We start from the raw sequence: 6,991 nt of genomic DNA on the forward strand, positions 1-6,991 counted from the left end.
CATTTCCCAGCTTCCCCACATAGATCTAGTCACTTGAGCTCCTCCCTTAGGCTCTCTACAACCTTGGGGATTCCCCTAAGAATCCCCAGGATCCTCAGCTGGCTGCCACACTCGCCACAAGACTGGACCATTCTCATTTTGTGGCTCTCTAATGTGTCCTGCCATAGTCCTTGACTGGGCAGCAAATTGCAGGAGAGGAGAGAAAAATCACTTTGATACCTAGATAACATGAGCACTTCCAGCCTTTCATCCATTCTCCATCTACCCATTTATTAATTCAGCCTCCATCCATCCAACCATCCATCTACCCCTCCACCCCTCCATCCACAATGCCTCCTAAAGTGCTCAGCTGTCATCAGCTCATTTATTTAAACCTATTCTGTCCTCCTTTGACCATCTTTAACCTCTTGATGCCAATGATACCAAGATGTTCAGGACTTTGTCTGACTTACCTTAACAGCCAACATGGCCACAGGCTAGGACTTCCTGGTTACCAGGCACAGTGAGAAGCAACCAGAAAGTTCTTGGCTCAGTTCAATGCATATGAGTGGGAAGAAGTCCTTACCTGCAGTTCATCCCCTCCTTAATGGTTGTAATTACAGTTTCTTCTGCATCAGAGCAATCTTGTTCATTCATAACTGCTGCTGTGAAGGGCAGAAGTCTGTCTGGGTTAAAGGAGCTCATTAGAAACCTTAAAAATAAGCTTTTTGGGGGGGTGTATTAAATGTGCATATATGTGTCTGTGTTTGTGTATGCATGTGGAGCCCAGGGATTGATGTGGGGTGTCTTCTGTAATCACTCTTTACCTTAATATTTTGAGAAGGGTCTCTCACTAAACCTAGAGATTTTCAGTTGGGCTGGACTGGCTGGCCTGAGCACTCCTGTGTTCACCTCCCCCGCCCTGTTGTATCCGGCTTTTGACCAGTTTTGGAGAATGACATGAAGTCCCCATGCTCACACAGAAAGCATTTTACAGACTGATCTCCCTCCCCAGCCCCACCCCAAAAGAACTTTTCTTTTCTTCTTTCTCTTCCTTTCTTTCCCTCTCCCTCTCCCTCTTCCCTCCATCCCTCCCTCGCCTTCTCCCTCTCCCTCTCTCCTTTCTCATACAGCCCAGGCTGGCTTCAAACTCACTCCGCAGCCAAAGACAACTTGGATCGCAAGTGCCAGAAGCACCTTCTTTCCTTTCCAGTACAAAGGGCTTGACAAAGAAAGAGCTCCCTGGTGGTGTTTCTCTTTTGCTCTGACCAACACTGAAAACTCATCTGGATTTGGCAGGAATTTATTTAGGAAAGTAAGGGCTAAAAGCCTTAGACAACCTCTCTTAGACACAAGGCATTTCCTGGCAGGCTTCCGGCATGGCTGCTCTCTGGTCAGCTTGTCTTCCTGGGTTAGCCCGTGGTAGAGTGCAGTTTAGCCAGGTCGAATTATAACAAATTCCATTATTAGCACAGTTCAGATTAATGAGATTTTCCTTTACTTGAGTTTCAAGAGGCTAAAAGCCATTTAGTAACTTGACACCTCGTGTGTATTTCATTACTAGAGCCGCTTTTGAAAACACAGTTTGGTCTTTGGTTACCATAGGAAATTGAAAAGGCCCAAGGCCTCTGTTCCAGGTTGGATCCAAGTTTTATGTCAGGCAATTCATTTAAGCTTTGATGATTTTTTAATTTAAAAAATGCCCCCACCAATGTTTGAAAAGAAACTTCTCTTAGTACATGGTGGACACATGAAAGAGAAAGTGACTGGCTGGGCCAGGGGAAACAGGGGACACTGACCAGTACCCTGTCTGAGTTCTATGCAAAACAGAAGAGGACGACAAGGAGGAGAAAGAAGGCGGGGGGGGGGGGGGGGAAGGGAGGGGGGAAGAGGGGGGAGAGAAGGGAGGGGGAGAAGGGAAGGGAGAGAAGGGAGGAGGAGAAGGGAAAAGAAGAGGAAGGAGGAGAGAAGGGAGGAGGAAGAGGAGGGAGGAGAGAAGGGAGGAGGAGGAGGAGGAGGGAGGAGAGAAGGGAGGAGGAAGAGGAGGGAGGTGGAGAAGGGAAAAGAAGAGGAAGGAGGAGAGGCAGGAGGAGGAAGAAGAGGGAGGATAGAGGAGGAACCGGGAGAAGGAGGAGGAAAGAAAAGTAAATAAAAACTTTCAAACTTGACACTATTTTTCCCTGAGCCACAGTCTCAGAAGCTTTTCCTCGTGTCTTACAACCTTTCAAATTAAGTTGGATTTGTCCCAAGGACCAAATAGCAAAATTAATTCATGAACTAGGGCCTTCCAGAAGGGTTCTTTTCCCCTTTCATTTTGTTTAGTCACTTTTTATAGTCCTTTCCTTCTTCGAAGTAATTTGGATTTGATTGCTTCTTCGTGAAATTCTAATGTCAAGACTGTGTCTAATTTCTGTTTTATGAAGAAAACTGGAAACTATACAAAGGAATGAATTGAGATGCGGAGTCAAATAAAATCTGTAATGTGATAACTCCATCAACTCTGCCTGGAAAGATACTGTATTTCAATTAGATCCCCAAGACATGTTCTTACATAAACTGACAGCCTCTGATTGACAGCACTCATCTTCCCAGAAAACAATCGGAAAGGACACAGTAGTGAGCCAGGTTCCTGGCTGCCAAGGTACACAGGGGGCTTCTGCCTCAAGTTAGCCCTGGCCACATGGCCTGCTCCAGCAAGACAGAAGAATTACAAACACATTAAAAATTCCCACCAAAAAAAAGATTTAAAATTTAAAGTAATAATAATAATACTTAGCATTTAAACAGTACTTTCCATCTTCAAAGCACACTCCATAAACATCACTTCCAATTCTCTAGGCGCACGGTGGTCTTTGATGTGGAGAGGAGCTTTGTGCACAGTGGGGGAGATAAGGCCCATCCAGAAGAACTGGGCCCAATTAGCTAATTGCAAGGCTTTCATTTCTAGCCCTGCTCAGCTTCATTCCCCTCTTCAACTACCTTTTGTTTTCATTTAGAGCCTCTTGGGTCACCTAGGCAGGCCTGCTGGTATAAGCTAGGCTCCCATCCAAGGCAGTCCGTAAGACCCACGTGGCATTTGTCCCCCAATTCACAGTGAAATCATAATAACAGAAAGTCTGAATGTATTATCATTGGTTTTCTTTTATTCTCAGCATTTGCTTTTAGTTTTTCAAAGGTATAAAATGTCCATTTATTTATCAGATGAGAAGATAAGAGACAGTAGATTTGTTTGGGGTTTTATATTTATATTTTTTTATCCTTATTAAAAGGAGAGTTTGGTGATCCCCTTTGTCTGTTTCTGGAATCTTCTCTGGAGACTGTATCCATGTGTGAAGATCAAGGAGGCTTTGGTTTGCTTACCCTGAGAACCACAGAAGCTTAAAGTTGATCTTTATCCCCTTTAATAATGCCTGAGAGTTGGGGATGTGGCACAGTGGGTAGAGTGCTTCCCCAGCATGCAGGAGGCCCTAGGTTCCATCCTCAGCATTACAAAACTGGCCATGGTAGCCACACCCATAATCTTGGCACTTGGAGACAGGAGGATGAAAAGTTCAAGGCCATCCTTGCTTCATTTCAAGTTCAAGGCTGGCCTGGGCTACATTACGCCTTGTCTCAAAAAAACACCACCAACAAAAAACTTTTTAATAGTGCCAAGTGCAGGTTAGCCTGTGGTGAACTAGGCAGTCTGAAGTCAGTCTCCTCTTCTTTTCTCTCAGTGGGGAAAAAAAAATATTGCTATCAGCTTTTGTGAACATCTATTAAAGCCACTGTTGTTCATGTTCCGTGACATTTGTGTGTGTGTGTGTGTGTGTGTGTGTGTGTGTGTGTGTGTGTGAGTGCAGGTACCTGTGGAGGCTAGAAGAGGGTGTCAGATCCCCTGGAGCTGAAGTTACAAGTGATTGTAAGCTGCTTGACATGGATGCTGGGAACCAAACTTGGGTTCTTCGCAAAAGCAGCAAGCACTTGTAACCACTTAGCCGACCCTCAAACCCCCAGGCATTTGTTTTAATGAAAAACTCACATGAATTTGCAAATCGATACGCAGTGCTTTTGTGCAGCCACGTCTTGAAAGTGAGAGACTGGGGAACATGAAACAGAAGACTAGGGAGCACTAAGGATCACCTAGGAAGCATGTGCTAAAGGGAAATACCCAGGCAGCAGACAGAGCTGCCCCTTGAAGGCCAAAGGTGTGGATCTACTCCTCCTCTCATGGGAGGGGCTCTGCAGGGCTCATTCATCCCACACACATTTCTGGGCATGTTTGCATGCCAAGCACTGTACTGGGCACAGAGGATACACTGGAAAAAAATAGTTTCTGTACAATCTACAATTCTAGCATAAAAATATTGCACAGTTACATAGTATTGGGTAATATATTTCTTAGGTTAAAAGGGGGGAAGTAACAAGGTACATGGAAAAGTCACCTTGGAAAGCAGTTTGGCAGTGTTCTTGTAAATATATCATCATGATATTTACCTATCAATCCCATTCTATTACTTAAGAGAAATGGCAACTTATAGTTACACCAAATAAAACCTGTATATAAATGTTTCTAGTAGTTTTATTTGTAATTGCCCCAACCTGGAAACAAACATACTATCTTTTTCATCTGGTGAATGGATAAACAAGTTGTGGCATATCCATACAAAGGAATATTATACAGCAATAGAAAGGAACAGACTGCTGATAACTGGTGACAATATAGATAACCCTGAAATGCATAATGCTAAATGAAAGAAGCTAGATAGAAAGAGGTTTGTACATTATGACATCTCTATGATATTCTTGTAAAGGAAAGTTACAGGAATGAAAACTAGATTAGTCATTGCCAGGGGGCAGAGGTGAAAGGAGAGATTGATTATAAAAAGGCAATGAGGAATTTTCTGGGTGGTTTGTTGATGGAACTGTCCTAAACCTTGCTTGTGGTGGTAATTACATAACTATAGATGTACCTTATAAACCTCTACATTACAAGAGTACATTTACTATATTAAATTGTATCTCAACAAGGCCAAGTAAGAAAAACAAGGGACAAAAGGTGTATGAAGCATGTCTCCATTTTAAGTGTTCGCATATGCTTAGAAAAATCTAGATGATAGCTACTATCCAGATTTGTTAGCAGGAGTTATCTAGATTGGAGAAAGGGGTACTTTATTTTCTAAATTATGCATTTCTTTAATGCTTGAATATTTTATAAGATGTGTTACTTTCAAAATTAGAGGGAAAAATCAGGTTATCGTACAAAATTTAACCCCCTAGTGTTGGTCAGGTTGCTGTGGAGGGACACGGAACTGAGATGCTGGGCATCTCATCCTCATTATGGCCTATTCATCCCTTGTCCCCTGGGTCTGGTTGATATGCAGAGCAGCCTGGGAACTCCAATCCAGCCCAGGTCAGGTGGGAAGTACTATCAGCCCTCCTGCTGTGTCTGAGGAGAGACAGCCCTTCAGGTCCCGAACTGCTTTTCTGAACTAGGACAGAGTGAGGCTTGGAGCTACTAGGGCCTGTGTCTTCCCACCAAGGAGTGGAGCTGCCAGAGGCCTGAGGTGGTCTGCACCTCTGATGGCCATAGACAGCGTTTATTGACACTTGCTTCATGCCGTCTCTGACTCTAGGCTTCCACTTAGTGTTGTTCTCTGTTCCCTTCTCCATCAAATGTTTGTGAAACATCAGCAGTGATCAGGAACTGTGGATATCTCAGAAACAGGAAGAAGAAACCACCCCAAATCCTGAAATCCTGCCTCCATGGTTATATATGCTAATAGGGGAGGGGATGGTAAAATGCATGAAGGCAGATATATGCTGTGGCAGGTGACCTCGGACACTAAGAGAACACTAAATAGAATGAGCGGTGGGGAGGGAGGGATGATGTGTCTTAGGTATGCTGGTCTTAAAGGCCTTTCTGACACAGGGACATGATGTGATCTTAGGGGTAGAGGAGTAAGAGAGGGGATGGCCTGGACACCTCGGGCAAAGAGGGCTCCGCACAGACCAGGCCTGGAAAGTTCTGGATGACTGCAGTGTTGCGGATGGCTGGCAGGAACTGAGGTCTATACCAGGTAGAACATTAGTTTCAACAGGGCCCAGCAGGGCAATGCCAAGTGTCTGCTTCTTTACTGGGGAAGGGGGAGCCATGGTGGGGTTTGTAGCAGGTTGATGAAGTAATATACTTAGGTTTGAACTTCAACTGCCCCACAGAGAAGAAGAAAGGTGGGGTGAAGCAGGAAGGGTGATAGTAACAAAGGGAAAGCAGCTTGGACCCTGGTCCTTGTCCATTAGGAGGGATTGTGTCACCCTTCATCTGCATAGAGGATAATAATGTGTTGATTCACTGGGTTGATGGAAAGACTGGACAAGACCAAGGTACAAAGTACATAGGAATACTTGGCACATGGGAAGTGATTATTACTACCAACCTCTGACCTCTTTGTGAGCTCAGAGCCATGATTCCCACATGAAGGAAGAAGAGACTGAGAGTCAGAGAGGCAAGGCCACTTTCTCAAGAACAGGTGGCTAGTAAGAGAACTGTGTGACACCAGGCCACCATAGGACCTCCATGGGGAGGCACACCTAGCTGAAGGACAAGGGAAACTGAGCAAGGGGATGAATGTGTGATGTTTTAGAATATCTCTGTGTCCTCATCTTAGCACAGGAGGCTGTAAGTGGCCAGAGTTTAAATCCTGCCTTGAACTTCTAAGCTGGGTGACCTGGGACAAGTCATTCAATCTCTCTGAGCTGTAGTTTCTCATCTATAAAATAGGGATTGGGATAGACCTGCCTGGTAAGATACTTGTGAGAATTAGAGCCTGGACATAAAATGAGCCCTATTCATACTTCTGGAAGATGACAAGATGGTATGGTAATGTGAGTGTGGCTGGGGATGCAGCTCGACTGGCTAGATCTGAGAGGAGATAGAAGAAAAACTGTCTTCTGCAGGGATTTTGAGACGTGTTTTTGGTGAACAGGCTCTTCTGGATGCACACGCAATGTGAACAGTAGCCCATCAGGAAAC

The sequence above is a fragment of the Nannospalax galili genome, unplaced genomic scaffold, assembly GCF_000622305.1.
Source record: "Nannospalax galili isolate Female #2095 unplaced genomic scaffold, S.galili_v1.0 scaffold120, whole genome shotgun sequence".
In the NCBI taxonomy this organism is placed as follows: domain Eukaryota; kingdom Metazoa; phylum Chordata; class Mammalia; order Rodentia; family Spalacidae; genus Nannospalax; species Nannospalax galili.